Source organism: Suricata suricatta, chromosome 3, assembly GCF_006229205.1.
Source record: "Suricata suricatta isolate VVHF042 chromosome 3, meerkat_22Aug2017_6uvM2_HiC, whole genome shotgun sequence".
Taxonomy (NCBI): Eukaryota; Metazoa; Chordata; class Mammalia; order Carnivora; family Herpestidae; genus Suricata; species Suricata suricatta.
In genome coordinates this window covers 138404761-138420448 of record NC_043702.1, presented here as the reverse complement: position 1 = coordinate 138420448, position 15688 = coordinate 138404761, and the positions used below count along the sequence as shown (strand labels likewise).

The 15688-nt window shown below is 49.1% G+C and overlaps 1 pseudogene; it reads left to right on the top strand.

The window, feature by feature from the left end:
• Positions 1 to 3390: 3390 nt before the first annotated feature.
• Positions 3391 to 4014, top strand: LOC115287110 (annotated as a pseudogene).
• The last annotated feature ends 11674 nt before the right edge of the window (positions 4015 to 15688 follow it).

Genomic DNA, 15688 nt, shown 5'->3' with positions numbered 1-15688 from the left:
ACCGCTCACCAATTCCTGGAGAGGAGATCGCTCAGACTAAACCCCTCACCCCCAGGTGAGAAGGAACAGTGAGTATTCATCCTCGTTCTCCTAACTAGATAGAAAGCTTACCAAGGGCCAACTGCCAACTAGTCAGCATGTGGGGTTACCCAGAAGAAGAAAAACGTGCTAATCTGTACACGTACACGAGAAGGGCCTGCTTGTGTAGCAAGCATGTTATGTATATTATATCCTTCAAGTCTTATAACAGCCCCATTAGACACAGAACATTCCCACTGTACAGATGAGGAAATTAAGGCCAAGAGAGTTAACGTCATTTGCTCAAGGTCACACACCTGTGGCAGAATAGTATCTGTATTCTCCTTTTCTTCCTAAGCACATGTTCACCTACATTTCCCAGCCCTCTTGTTGTGACAGGCTGGCCAAGTGACTAATTTCTGGCCAATGAAATGGGGACAGAGATGATTTTTTGCCACTTCCAGGCCTGGCCCATAAAAATCTTGCATGTAGTCCTTCATCTCCTTTCCTGTCACTATCTGGATGGGCCACGGCACCACAAAGCCACATGATTAAGATGGGAGGAGCTTGGTCTCTGAATGGCTCAGTGGAGCAGAACACCCTTCACCCTGCCATCTGCCACCTACACTGGACTCTGACTTAGCTTAATAAATCTTTGCCGTTTTAAGACACTGAGATTTTAGCTTATCTGGACTAACCACCTGGTGAAGGCAAGATCTGGAACCAAGTCCATCAAACTCCAAAGACCATCCTCCTTCATTAAGCCATCTTGCTATACAATACAGCAGAAATATAAAAGTTGAACTATAAACTATTATCTAATCTCACAGTTCATCTCTTCCCCATCCATGCTTCTACAACCAAATACTAGAATCCTAAAAATTTTGGAAGAAGTTTAAAGATTTACAACAAAATCAAGAAAGCAATTGACAAATATCTGTTGACTGCATGCTACCTGCTATGCAAGGAGAAACCCTTTTATCATTTGTGCCAAGTAGGCACGCCTTACCTTCACCTGAGGCTTCATTCCATGGGGGCTATGAATTTGGAGGACATTGAGTACAGCCATGGCTATCCTGAAAGCATGCAAAAGCCATCATGATTTGCAGCTCACCACTGCATCCTGCCATCCCTACACCAAGCCACAGAGAACTGAGTCAATATCATGCAAAGACGACACTAACATGGCAAGAAAAAATGTATGTAATCAATCAGCCTTTCCTCCATAGGCAGTCAGTCTACCAAATACAAGTTAAGACTGACCAGTAGCTTGGGCATGATAGAATCAGCACAATCTGATTCATAAAAGAGAGGGAGACATGGGGCACCTGGGTGGCTAGGTCGGTTGAACATCTGATGTGAGCTCAGGTCATGATCTCATAGTTGTGGGTTCAAGCCCCATGTCGGGTTCTGTGCTGACAGCTCAGAGCCTAGAGCCCACTACAGATTCTGTGTCTCCATCTCTCTCTGCCCCACCTGCTCATGTGCTCTCGCTCTCTCTCTAGTTCTCTTTCTCTCTAAGATAAACATTAAAAATTTTTTTAAAAAAGAGGGAGACAGAGGATTATTGGCAAGGAAGGAGTAAAAGGTTTTTAAATTTTCTATTGAGATAGGAAATCCTGCTAGTATAATTTTCAGGGGCTAGAAGACCTCCCCTGCTACCCACCTCCAGTATTTCCCTCATTATATTCTCTACATTCAAGAATTTGTCCTCAGTCTTAACACTCTCTCTCCTCCCTTAAAATGATCTCTCTAGAAAGAAATTATAACTCACGATTGTCACAGTTGTCTTATTAGGCAATTATACTCTTTGTAATGCAGGACCTGGTGGGAACTGATTTTACTGAGTCCTTATCATATGCCCATTATGGTTCCAGGATCTTAAGAATCAGGAGTACCTCCTATAACATGGGCATGGTGCCTGCAGCAGTGAGCCGGGGAATGGCAGGTACCTGCCTATGACCGGTCATTCCTGGCCCAGCAATGGCTAGCCACCAGCATCACAGCGCCCAGCACTCCTGGGACACCTGGAGTCCGTGAACCTGTGTTCCACCAGTAAGCACTGACAGACCTCAGAATCCTGCTGCATGCCCAGCCCACTAGGGTTTCATCCACCCAGGATTGCCCCCAACTCACTGAGGGCCCCAGCATCAGGCCTCCAAGTCATGACCTCTGCCCTTGGCTCTCCCTGATGGGGTAGGCTGGAGATGGAGGATAGGATATGGTCCTTTTCTTTTCAGCAACATGATTCTTGTTCTTGATTCTCCCCCTGGCTTAATGAGCTGTTTGGGGGAGAATCTAATTTTATGTTTGGGAAGAAGAACAAAACTTTTTGATCTGAAAAAGTTTTAAATACACTATTTTACTCAAGTTTGGTATTTTTTATAGATGGACAAATTGAGACTCAGAGAATCTTCATAACGGTCCCTGGCCACAGTGGCAGAAGTTAAGTTTGAACTCAGTTTGTCTTTGATTCCAAAGTCCTTGCTCATGGCACTACTCCAGTGTTTCCTAAACTGGGCTGATCTTCAGAATCACCAAGGGAATAGTTAAAAATACAGATTCCTGGTCCTGAAATACAGATTCCTGAATCAGTCACCAGGAGCAGGGCTTGGCAAGCTGCGTTTTCAGACACTCCAGGTGCAGGTGAAGATGAGCCACACTGGGGATGCACTCCACCGTGCCTTGCCATGGGAAAGAACAGAGGGTAAGTTGAGTGAAGACACCAAAAGAATGAAGGGAGAGGAGGATGGAAGGGACCTTATGTACGGTTGCCCAGGGCTGGCCCTGCCCAGACACTGGTGCCTGCCACTTAGTAGTTGGGATCCTGACATCGGCCCAGGAGGACAAATAATGACATCAAGAAAAGGCCTTTCCAGTCAGCTGTTCTTCTTACATCTCTACTGTGGGAAGAGGATTTCATGCCTGTGGAATTCAGCTGCAAAGAGTCATCTCCAGATCTATTTTTAAATCCTCCAGAAATGAAGCAAGAAAAGCCTCTCAAGGTTTGGAATGTGCTCATCATTTTCCTGATTCAGGAAAATTGCTTTGGTTTCGTGCTCATTGCTTACAAGCCTGCGCTCACAGACACATTGGCTAGTGTGAGGTTTGTGGGCACTGGCGGAGTTTCAGCTGAGGGAGACTGAGTTACAGACGGATCCAGATGGCAGGAGGGCGGGCTCCCCATCTCCCCCTTCTCTCAATCCTCCCTGGCTGTGCCCAGGGTCCAAAGCTTCCTCAGGCCTGGCGATCTGAGCACCTCCCCCATAGCAACTGGTAAGAAACTTTGTGATGGTCTTTTGGCAGACTATTTAATGGACCTGATAATCTGAGGGAATAAGTTGTTTTAAAGATGATCGAAATTGGGCTCTCTGTTCCTCTTTGTTCGACAGACAGCTGCATCTTCTGGTGCAGTGCCAGCCAGGTCCCCAAGACACGATGGTGAGGGTCAGAGTAAATGGATTTGGCCATATTGGGCACCTGGTCACCAGGGCTGCTTTTAACTCTGGTAAAGTGGATACTGTCACCATCGGTGACTCCTTAGTAGACCTCAGCTCCATGGTCTACATGTTCCAGTATGATTCCATCCACTGCAATTTCAACAGCACCGTCAAGGCTCAGAACAGGAAACTTGGCATCATGGAAAGCCCATCTCCTTCCAGGAACAAAACCCCACCAACATCAAATGGGGTGATGCTGGTGGTGAAGATGTTGGACAGTCCACTGGGGTCTTTACCTCCATGCAGAAGGCTGGGCTCGCTTGGAAGGTGAGGCCAAGAGGGTCATCTCCACCCCTTCTGCTGATGTCCCCATATTTGTGATGGGCCTGAACCAGAAGTATGACAACTCCCTCAAGATTTTCAGCAATGCCTCCTGTACCATCTGGACGCCGTCATCCATGACAACTTTGGCATTGTGGAGGGACTTGTGACCACAGTGCCACAGATGGCCCGTCAAGAGAAGACCCTGGCGAAGCAGCTCCAGGGATGGCTCTGATTCCACAGGGATCCCCCCTCCGGCTTCCTCACCAATACTGTTCCTTCCAATGCTTGCTTTTGTGTTTAACCGTATCTTTCTATATCCTTGAAGGTGGGAATAGCTAACCACACTGCAAAGCTGGCTGACGTAAACAGGTGTTAGTGTTACAATTAAATTAAATTTACCCAACAGTCAGTAAGACTCACAAAATGATCTGAAACATCTAGGTATTACTTTGCCTCCTGGTAATTAATCCTGGTGAACATAAATAAGCCCAACCCTACCTACCCACGTACTGCATTTCCAGTTCTTAGATATTAGCTGGGCGGGCTGGCTTTGTGTTGGCTGTACACCATCCCACAGTCTTTCCTGTTGAAGAATCTCCCAGTGTATAAGGTCTTGGTAGGTGGCTACGCTGGAGACTAAAAAGGCCAGGTGCCTCTCTCTGCACCCAGGTGTCCAGGTCATTGGCCTGATTCAGTACAATTCATGTCCTAAGACCTCAATGTTGAATGAGTGGCACAAACTGCAAAGGCACTAGAACTCCTTCACAGTGATGAGGGGTCCATAGCAGGCCATTTGGGCTAAAAAGCATTTCTTGTGCTTCCTGCTTCTTTCCTGCAGACTCACCCCATACCCCTTTCCAATAAATTCCCTTTCAGGTTATCACAACCGGACACTGTTTCTGTTTCTTGCTCCTAAAATCATCCCCCGGTTATGGCAGGCACTATCAGTAGCCCACCCAACGGCTGCTCCTAACTCTCTTGCTGATAGAACCCCAAGGTTTCATTTGCTCATACATCCACCTGGTCCAAGTGGATGGCCCATGACTGGTCAGTCCCAGCCTCCTGTCCAGTGATTGGTCTAGACCTATGACCCAGTTCTGACCAAAGAGACCCAAGAGGAAGCTGCTAGATGTAAACTTCTGGGAAAGATTTCCCATCTGGAAAAGACTATGCCCCTCCCCCATCTCTTTCTGCTTGAGAAGCTGTTACAGGAGAAGGAAAGCTTGGAGCCCCTGTAGCCATCTTGCCACCATGGAAGGACATAACAGCAGCCCTGAAGAAGACATGGAAAGAGATGATGGAAAGAGCCTGAGCCCTTCATGACCTCCTGGAGACACCACACCAATCCCAGAACCACCTCCCTCTGTCCTGTGGGTTTGCTAATGAATCAGCCCCTGTCATTTAATTCTTTATTCCAAGTATTGCGTTATTTGCAGCTGAAACATTTATACATTCTGATTCACTAGATCTCACTGATTTCCCAAATAATTAATCTCACATTATTATGTATGCTAGAAGAGACCTGGGACTTTTCTTGAGCTAGACTCAGCTAGCTCTGAGCCACTTTTTAATAGAAGATGCCGAAGCAGATGTGGAGGCAGAACCAGAAGAAGAATGAGGGCTGCCTCAGTCCTACCCCATGGCAGTTCCCCAACACCGTGAGCACCTAAGGCAGGGGCACTGGCCGACACCCACAGGGACAGATCCTGAATCCTGGCTTCTGAGAGTTGTGGGCAAAGGGGCAAAAAATGAAGGGCAGAGTAGGCTGGGCTTGGACAGGTCTGTGGCCAGAGACACCTGAGATATCAGAGCCTGAGGAAGGGCGAGATGTGTTTCCAGCTCTTTCTGTCAGGGCTCACGCACACATACACACACAGGCACACCCCCCCGCCCTGCCACATGTATGCACTTTCACCCTGGGCTCCACTTCCCAGCCTCTTGAACCTCCGGGATCTCCTGTTCCCCACTGGCCTGGCAGCAAGGTTCTCTTCCTCTCACGGATGAGTGCCTTTCGTGGTTTTTGTTGGTCTCTTGCCCTGTATTTTGCTTTACTTCACAATTTTTCTTGCCACTGTGCTTGGACCAAAGTCAGCTTGCAAAGAGGCTAGAAATTAACTTTTATACTCTGCCCAGCTGCAAAAGAGTGAACAAGACCTACTCGGGATACTGGTTATAGAAAGCCCCCAGCTAGCAGAGATGCCAGCGTGCTCTGATTTCTCCAGAGGCTTCAGGAAGACCCTCCCCTCCCCCAGTTGCCACCCCAAATCATGCTTCCTTTGCCCGGGAAATCAGTGCTGAAATTCCACCATTAGAGGTACAGTGTAAATAGTCCTGGGAGACAAAATGCCCCATAGCTGTCCTCAAGGTGGATGAGTTTGTACAGATGAGAAGTCTAAGGCTCTGAGAAGTTAAGTGCTTGCCAGGTCCCCACAGCTAGTAAGAATCCAGGTTTCCTATGCCAAAGCTGCTAACCACCTTTGAGCTCTGGCCCTTGGGCAAGAGGTCAGAAGCTGGCCAATGGCCACAGGGATGACAAGAGGGGTCTTAGGAGTCTCTGGGACCTCCCAGGAAATTTGGAGGAGGAAATGGACAGGAGAACTAATGTTTACTGAATACCCATAGACAAGTCACTTAACTATCACCCCCTGTCAGCCTTTAATCAGACCTCGAAGAGCCAATTTCCACATTTAGCAGGACTGGGGTAGGGTCTAGGGTCGGTGGTGATGTCCCACCAACAGCTCACTAGCCACATTGCAGAGTCTCCTGTCACCTGAAAATGAAGGAGGCTCCTTCCACTTTCCAACCGAAATCCCCAGCTTCTATTTTTTTTTTTTTTCTAACCAGGAGTTCTTTTCTAGTTGTGAGTCAGGGGCAAAACTTTGAAGCAAAATCTGGACAGCAGACACAGAGGTGGGAAGCAGGTTTGGGGGTCACTGTAGTTTTCAGTGATTCCCTGGGGCTTCAGAGATAGGCTGGGAGGGGGAGCCATCAAGGAGACAAGAGAGCAGAAATGACGGCCAGAGAAGAAGGGGAGATGAGGACAGAGAAATAGGGAAGGAAGGCTTAAGGGAGCTGGGGCCACAGAAGCGTTTGCCCTCTCTCGATCCTTGCTTTTACCCACCAACATCCCCACCCTGTGCTTCTGGACTCCTTTTCATCTCCTAAGAGAAAAGAAACTTAAGAAAACTCTTGAACTGGAACCAAATTGACCCCTTTTCTCTCAAAGCCAATCTCAGGGCCACATCCCCCAGGCACAGCCTTCAATGCCTCTTCCTTTCCCAGTCACATCTCTGCAGGAGTCCAGAGCAGACCAATCAGCCTCAGAAACTTCTCCTTCATCAGGTCTTCCCTGTGACCCCATGAGAAAGGGGGTGAATCTTGGGCACCTGAAGGAAAACTCCTACTTGCCTACCTTCACCCTCATTCATGGCCTGGCGAGGAGCAGTGGGGATGATGGGGGGTGACCCACCTCGGTCCTTCCCACTCTGAGTCTGTCTTCATCCCCCAGGCCTGCGTTCCCAGGGCCCAGCACACCTGGGGTTTCTGACAAGTGTTTGTGGGATAGATGAATGAATGAGCAAACGTGAAATGAACGACGCCAAGGGCAGAAACTGCTGGTTGGAGGAGCCTCCAGTCCCCCTGGCCGGTACAGTGGTGAGTCACATGGCTCTCGCCACCTCCAAGGCAAAGCTCTGAAAACCATTAGCAAGCCACTCGCTCTGACTCAAGTGCAGCTTTAGTCACCCAGCTGCAGAGTTCACACACTAGGTGCCTACCCCTTGGACCAGTGGCCTCGCCTACCCAACGCCCCCAGCCAGATATAGGCTCAGACCTTATGCTAAAGCCTTATTTGGATGAGGCTGTGGGCTAGAAGCTCCCAGAAGGCAGGGATTTGGGCTCACGGCCTGTGTACCCCCAAGGACAAGCTCACTGTAGGGACAGGGATGGATGTCAAGGGGGAAAAATGTATCTTGAACACACAGCTGGCATTCGGGCCACACAGCAGTTCTGGGAGGCAGGTCCTCCCCAGCCCATTTGTGCAGAGAAGGAAATAAACCCAGGCAAAGAAATTAAGAGACTTTTTAAAGCCTGCATAGCTATTTTGGTAGTGGAGACCTGGGGTTGGTTCAAATCAGCTCTTTTGTTCTAATGGCTATGTTCTTTCTACCAACCGTGAAAGCTCAAATGGATCTGAGAACCCTGGTGTCCTGGAGTCCAGGAATCAGTGCTCTACCCCTTCCCCCCCCCCCCAGGCTGTGGGGGGAGGGCAGCAGCTCCTTTTAGACCTCAAGGTGGTTCACTGGTTCACTGATATGTTGCTAAGGCTGGGTCTCTATGGCCTCTCAGATGCCAGGATGGGGAAAGGGGTCTCCTTCTGAGACCTACAGGGCCTGAGAAGGGTCTGGATGTCAAGGGTGGGCTTGCTGATTCTACCCCAAACCCCAAAGGCCTCTTCCCCTTGCTGGGGCCTGGGGGCCCAGAGCAAACAGCCAGAGGTCAGGACACAATCCATCCTCTAGAAGTACCCAGCGTCCCACTGGGGAGAAGAGAGGCAGAGTCAAAGAGCCTCACAAGGGGAGACCGTTGGGCTCTTGACCCAAAGCAGGGTGAGCTCATTGGCCGGCTGACCCAGCCTCTACAGGCATGCTCATGTGTCTGAGAGGCAGCTGGAAAGGACCCCGGGCGTAGTTTAACTCCGGCGGAATCTGTGCCTTGCCTCCCAGAGCTCAGAGCAAGTCACCTCGCCTCTGTGAGACCCCCTTCCCCAAGATCATCATACACTTCGGAAGACTATGAGAAGCATCAAATGAGACGGTGAGTGTGAGTGAAGCACTGCCAGCAAAGCACGTGAAAGAAATGGACAGAAGAGAAGACATTCAATTCACCTTTGTTAAATAGAGCTATTCCTATTACTAGCTAGATGCAGAGTTTGCAGCTTTTACTTAGTTGGATTTGGGTTAATACTCTCTACATTTCCTCATTCTTCCTTTTAACTCATACTTGTGTGATTGGGGAATGATGGTGAATGCTAATTGAGGGTCTACTATGTGCTAGATTAGTCTTTCTCAGAGTTTGTTCCCTGGACAGATTGCACCAACATCTCAAGAGATGCAAATGAGAAATGCAAATTCTTGAGCCTCACCCCAGAAAAACTGATTCAGAAACTGGGTGGGGCCCAATGACTAGTATTTCAGTAAGTCCTCCGCTGATGCTAATGCGTGCTAAATCCACTGTCCCACATGTTTTACATTTGTATCTCATTTAATTTCAAAAAAGCCCTAGGGGGTAGCAATTAATCGCTCTGATTTACAGATGAGAAACAAGGCGCCTTGCCCCAGGTCCACACTATGGCCCTTCTTCCTCACTGCGCCAATGCCTCCCAAGAGAGAGACAGTTTTGTTCCAAGAGGGCTTCCTACAGGCAGGTGTCGGGGGCAGGAGTAACATGAAGATGGAATGTACTCCTGGGCTGATGAAAAGGACAGTCAGATACTTCTACATGGTGTGCAAGACGAGCTAGACTGTTATCTTTTATGACAAGAGGCACATGTCTAGTGCTAGCGCTGTCCTACTGTTGAGCTGGCATTCAGAAGGCATCACTAAGAGTTTGCAGTGCGCCCAGAGCACCTGCCGCCTGCCAATCATGAGTTTCAGCAGCATGGAGACCTGTTGCAGCGAGGGAGGATGACGACACCATCAGTGATGTATTTACGAGCTCCTGCTGCTTGAAGACATTGCTCCAGAGGATTTGTAATTCAATCTCCACCCAGCGTTAGTAAGCCCTTCTCCAGGTGAGACAATGGAAGTCTAGAGAGGCTTGGGAACAAAAGCTCACAATCAAGGGAGCAGGGGTCTAGCCTGCCCGGATCTAAGAATCCTTCCTTCCATTATGAGACGGTAGTTCTCAGAGACAGGCAAATCTTGGCACCCAGGCCCACTTCCCCTGCGGGCTCCCTGCACCACTAGGAAGCGAGTGGGAGCCCATTAGCGCAGGTGCTGAGCGCCAGGTACCCGAGCCAGAGGAGTCCGGGCGCGCCCCGTCCGCGGCCACAAGATGGCGCTGTGGTTCTGGAGACTCCGGGGCTGGCCCGACACCATCTCCCAGCACCGGGGACCGGCACCCCCCGGATCAGGCCGGCCCCAAGAGAGCGACCCGCAGGTCGCGGAAAAACGGTCGTGGAGGAGACTCCCCGCTTCCTCCTCCTCCCGGCCGCGTTCGGGAGGCTAGACCCCTCGGGGCCGGGGCTCCGCCGGGACTCCCAGGCAGCGCCCCAGGCAGGCCGAGCGCCTTCTCTCTCCCTCCCTCAGCGGCCCCCGAGCGCCACCCCGCCGCCGGCCGGGACCAGCCCACTGCCCTCCCACGTTACACGTCATTCAGCCTGCTCCCAGGGTGAGGATTTTAAATATTGCAAAACTAAGCCTCAAAAATGACCTCTTTGCAACTCCACGTTATTGCAGTATCGTTGCACAGTGGCAGATGGTGACTCCACTTGTCGTGGTGAGCACTGAGTAATGTGTGAAATTGTCCAGTCACTAGGTTGTACGCCCGAAACAAATACAACATTGTATGCCAACTATACTTCAATATTAAGAAAACATTTAAATTCAATTAAAATGATCTCTTCACCCTAAGGCACGCTCCCACTTTAAAACTCAGCCATCGAAGTCTTTTTCTTTATGTCAAAAATAAATTACAAATAGGAGTCGTAGTCCGGCACCTGCTTTCCCAAGGTCTTTTCCCATCACTTAAGAAAAGCATGCACAGGTATGTTTGTGCACACGCACACTTGAGGAAGCAGAATTCTGAGTTCGAATCCTGTATCTGCTATTAAAAATTGTGTGCCGCCAGGCGGAGCTCTTTTGTCTCTGGAGCCTCAGTTTTCTCATAGATGAAATGGTGGTAATTCTAGTACCCACCTCATGGACTGCTGGAAAAATTAAATACGTGTGAGCCATTTGGAATAGCGTTTGACATGTACTAAGTGCTCAATAAATGTTACCATTACTATTCCTTATGATCTTATTGGTGTGCTCTTATTGGTGGCGTGCACCAGTCATCTGACATTTAGTACAGGCAGCCTTGTGTTCTGGACTGACTTCATTTAGGATATCTTTAAAAAAAATTTTTTTTAATGTTTCTTTATTTTTGAGAGAGACACAGAGCACGACCAGGGGAGGGGCAGAGAGAAAGGCACACACAGAACCCAAAGCAGGCTCCAGGCTCTGCGCTACCAGCACAGAATCCGATGCGGGGCTCAAACAAACGAACCTGAGCCGAAGTAGGATGCTTAACCGGCTTAACGGGATATCTATCTTACGGCCAGCCCCTAGGATAGCTTATGGCCAGAGGGCTGTCTTGGCTATCTCTGTGTTCAGAAGCGCCAGCCCTGGCCCCGGGCCTGATACACAGTAATTAAAGTGGGTCAGAGTGGGTCACCACAAACCACAGCCTCTGGCTGCAATTCTTCCTCCATGTTGTCTTCTCCAGATGGTGGGTGCTTGCATAGATCTGCCATTGCAATTGCTGAGTGCCCACCCCCCCTTCTCTGCTGTGGGGCACGTGGTGCCCAGGTTTGAGGGATACGAGCCATAGCTTTTTACTCACCTCTAGGTCAGGAGCCGCTTCTGCTTCTCGGGCCCGGAGGAAGGTCTAGGGTGGGTAGGGAATGGTTCCGAAGCTTGTTTTGATTCCACGCGGTACTGGAGAGACCATGTGTTTCCTATAAAGGCCTTCTACGGCAGGGGGAGGCCGCTGGCTCTAGAGCCTCAGCCTGATCAAGGGAGCGTGGCCCTGTTGCCTCTGCCGTGCGTGGTCACACAGGTGAATGGGTCAGTGTGTAGAGGTTATGTCTGGAGTTCTCGGGGGCTTCTATTTCTGTCCTTCCTGACTTCTCCATTTCTAAGAGCTGGGTGCTCCCTCACCATCCCTCTGTCTTGCACAAACCAGTGCCTGGAAAAAAGGCTTTGCTGGCCATGCACAAGCACTCCACGTGTGTTGACTGATTACCTGAGAAACAGGCTCTGAGACCTCAACCAAGAGGTCTTAAGCAAGCTGCCATGGACTCATGAGATTCCATCAGGGGCCCCGCTGAAGCGATTGAGATCGCTCCTGGTCACTAAAAAGCGAACTGCATATGCAAATGCAAATGACCCTGTTGGAGGTGTGGGGGGGGGGTGGTGGTGGTGGGGTACCCTGGGGTGAAAGGGCTTCTAGTTCATTTAGGAAAGCTTCCTGGTTGGCGGGGGAGGGGGTGGTGCTCTTGAAGCTGTAATTGAAACGGATTCAGTTTGACAAAATGAGAGAAGGGTGTGGTTTTAGGCCATAAACCATCCTTTCCTGGTTCAAGTCCTCACTTGAGTCATTCCAGAGTTCCCCTGCCAGCCACTGGGAAGGTTCCAGGGTGAGGCATCTCTCAGGAAGCACGCTGGGTTTCCTAGAAAACATCGCCCACAGAGATCTACCACCTCTTCCCCCCCAAATCTTTCTTAGAAATCCTACCTGCAGTTAGGAATGAATGGATCACAGGTCAAGGATTAAGCAATAGCCCAATACTGGGTTTGGGGCACCCCGGTAACAGTAGTCTGGTTTCCGGTCAGGGCCTCTTGCTGGCACCTGCTCTCTGGGGGGAACACAGGACAAATGTGAGCTGAGCCGGCAGGGGAGGCGGTGTCTGGGGGTTTCCCCGGACGTCTCGTCTCTCGTCTCTCGCTCAGCTGGCAGAGGGGGGCCGGCTGATGTCTGAAGTCCGTGCCTCCCTGCTCTCCTCTTGGGACCTTGAGAGGGAAATCTAACCCGTGTGTTTCTGATTCATTACTGCGAACTCATCAAGTTACTGTTTGGAGATAGTCCTTGGATGTTTTGGAAAGAGCTTTTGGTTTGGTTTCGTTTGTTTTTGTAGTGCTTTTCCTTTGAAATAGGAAGTCTGTCTTTGCCAAGAATAAAATGAGAAACTAGATTTAAGGTTGGATCAGAGTATAAGAAGAAATTTAGATTTTTTTTTCCTTCTGTTTCTCTATTTTTGACTGTGGAATACTAAATAAGTAATAGTTACCATTTAATCTTGCAAATCGGGTCATATTATTATCATCCCCAATCTACAAATAAGAAAACTAAGCTCAAAAGAGTTAAGTGAATTGCCCAAGTCCAACAAACCAGGAAATGGGGGGAACTTACAAAAATGTTTTAATTTCTTTTAAAATCAGAAGAAAAAATGAATTTGGGGGTATAAAGAAAATTTTTGATTTTTATTAATTTTTTTTAAGTAGGCTCCATGCCCAATGTGGGACTTGAACTCACAACCCTGAGATTGAGAATCACATGCTCTACTGACTAAGTCAGCCAGGCATCCCCAAAGAAATGTTTTAAACTTTTTTAAATGTTTATTTATTTTTGAGACAGAGAGAGACAGAGCATGAGCAGAGGAGGAGGGACAGAGAGAGAGGGAGACACAGAATCCGAAGCAGGCTCCAGGCTCTGAGCTGTCAGCACAAAGCCTGACGCGGAGCTTGAACCTATGAACCATGAGATCATGACCTGAGCTGAAGTTGGACGCTTAACTGACTGAGCCACCCAGGCGCCCCAAGAAAATGTTTTATACCAACATTGCCACACAGGTTGTAATTATTTGCGAAGCAGACACTGAGTGAGGTACCAGGCAGAATTAGGAAAGAACAGTAGCAGTTACTGGTGGACCTGCCCCAGTGTGGGCTGATCACTGGGGACAAAGTGACTCAGACACCACCTTATCCCCTCACTGGGGGAGCCACACCCACATCCAAATACACAGAAGCCGAAGTGTGACAAAAGGCTGCAAGGTTTGCACGGGATGGATCGGAAGGAGCTGGGTTCTGAGGGTTAAACATGAAAAGAAAGAAACGGGAAAGGGGGAGCATTTGGAGGAACGGGGGATTCGCTCGTATGGGGAGGTGGAGACAGCCGATGGATGGATGTGCCGATCATCAGTTAAAATTCAGTTCTGAAACTACTTTCAAATGTTTTCTTATACATTTCACATCCAGGACTCATATTTAATTGTTAAACTCCGTCAGTAGTACTTAAGGCCTAATTGTTACTTAAACTCACAAATGATTATCTTATAGAACAGAAGGGTACACAGGACTTTTGTTTTTGTTCATAGTTCTTTCCTCTTAGATATTAACCCATATTCATTCTTTAGCAGTTAGTGTCCACCAGTAGTTAGCAAATTGTCCTAAAGGTCAGAAGAAACCATCTCACTTCCTTATTTTTGCATCGAAGTGTCATACTAAGCCCACTAAGTTCCTATGGAGCAGACTGGTGGTTTATGAACAGGGGTCCTCAGAGCTAGACCTTGGTAAAGATGCTCAGAACTGGGGGCTTCGGGTCTTTCTCACTACTTTAGCCTGAATATTAGACAGATAAGTAAGTAGATAGATAGATAGATAGATAGATAGATACATAGATACATAGATAGATAGAGACAGAGAGAGACTGTAAAAACTTCAAGAAAGATAAATAAGAACTGCAGGAACTAGTTTGTTTCTTCTTTGCCTATTCCAAGAATACCCCAAGGTGACTTACGAAAATAGGTATGACACAGCAAGGTGGTTTTTAAGTAAAGAAGGAAATGGGAAGAAGGGCAATCATTCCAGGAAAAGTCAGACGTCACCACGGTACGGTTCAGGCCCCAGTGCCCACGGGTTAGGGAGTGCAGGCTGCCGCGGGCTGACGTGGTCCCCAGAAGGGTCGCAGAGACACGGCCGTTCTCTATCTGCGGAACAAGAAGATGCCATCCTGGGCACTGCCCTGCGGATGCTCCTAGAATATGAGTGAGAGGAAGTGTTTGACCTTAGACAGGCTTGTGCCTTCCTCTCTCCTGGACACCGTCCTTATCCTTTCATTCCCTGGAGACCCACAGACCTGTCAGAGGGCTCTGCCCGCCCACCTGGCTGTCCTCAGTCCTCTGGCTACAACCCCCTCCTATACTACCCTACACACGCCAGTCACCCCCTCAAAAATGATCAGAGAGTGACAAAAACTCAGGTTTGCACATCCAAGGACCTCTGCTAAATAGAAAGAGCTACCATTTACATTGTGTGTACTCTGTGCCGGGCACTGCTCTGAGCACTTCTTATGCATTGGCCTCCTTGATTCTCTCAACAACCCTATGTGGTAGGTATTGTTATTACCCTCATTTGGCAGATCAAGAAACAGAGGCACAGAGAGGTTAAATAACTTGCCAAGGTCCCACAACTGGTGATAGCCCAAGATTTGAATCCAGTTTGGCTCTGTGCTTTTACCCACTTACCATGCAGCCTCCTGGGCCAGGGACACGTTATAGCCTGCTGGCTGGGGGCAGGCCTGAGGCTGAGGTCCCAAGTTCTGCCCTCAAGGGGGCCTCTCAGCCTCACTCTGGCCCGTCTTGTTTGGTGGCTGCAGGTGGCACCTTGTGCTCTGTCCAGCATTGATACTGTAGGTCCCAAAGCACACCCAAGGTTGGGGGGACTGCAGGGACTCAGGGCAGCCCTTCTGCACCGCGGAAACGGCAGCAGGCAGGCGGAATACGTAAGACGGCGCCATGGCTGGTCCATAGTTCTCTCTAAAACTAATAATGATTGTGACCAATGCCATTTAGAGCTAGTTGCTGGTCTAGATCTTTCACATCCATGATCTCCTTTAATCCTCAAAGCAGCTGAGTGGGCAAGTCTCACTATACAGGGGAAACGGAGACCTTGGGTAGGTTGAGTAACTCCCCAGAGGGCATACTTAGCTCACCCCTGCCTTCTGCCAGGCCATAGTACCTCTGACCCCTACATGGTCACCACCCTGGTGCCCTTATGCCCCCTGAGCCCATTTGTACAGAAGTTCCTCTGTGAGCGGTCTCCGGATCTTTGTTTCTGATACCGCTCAGATTGTTGGTTCCTCAA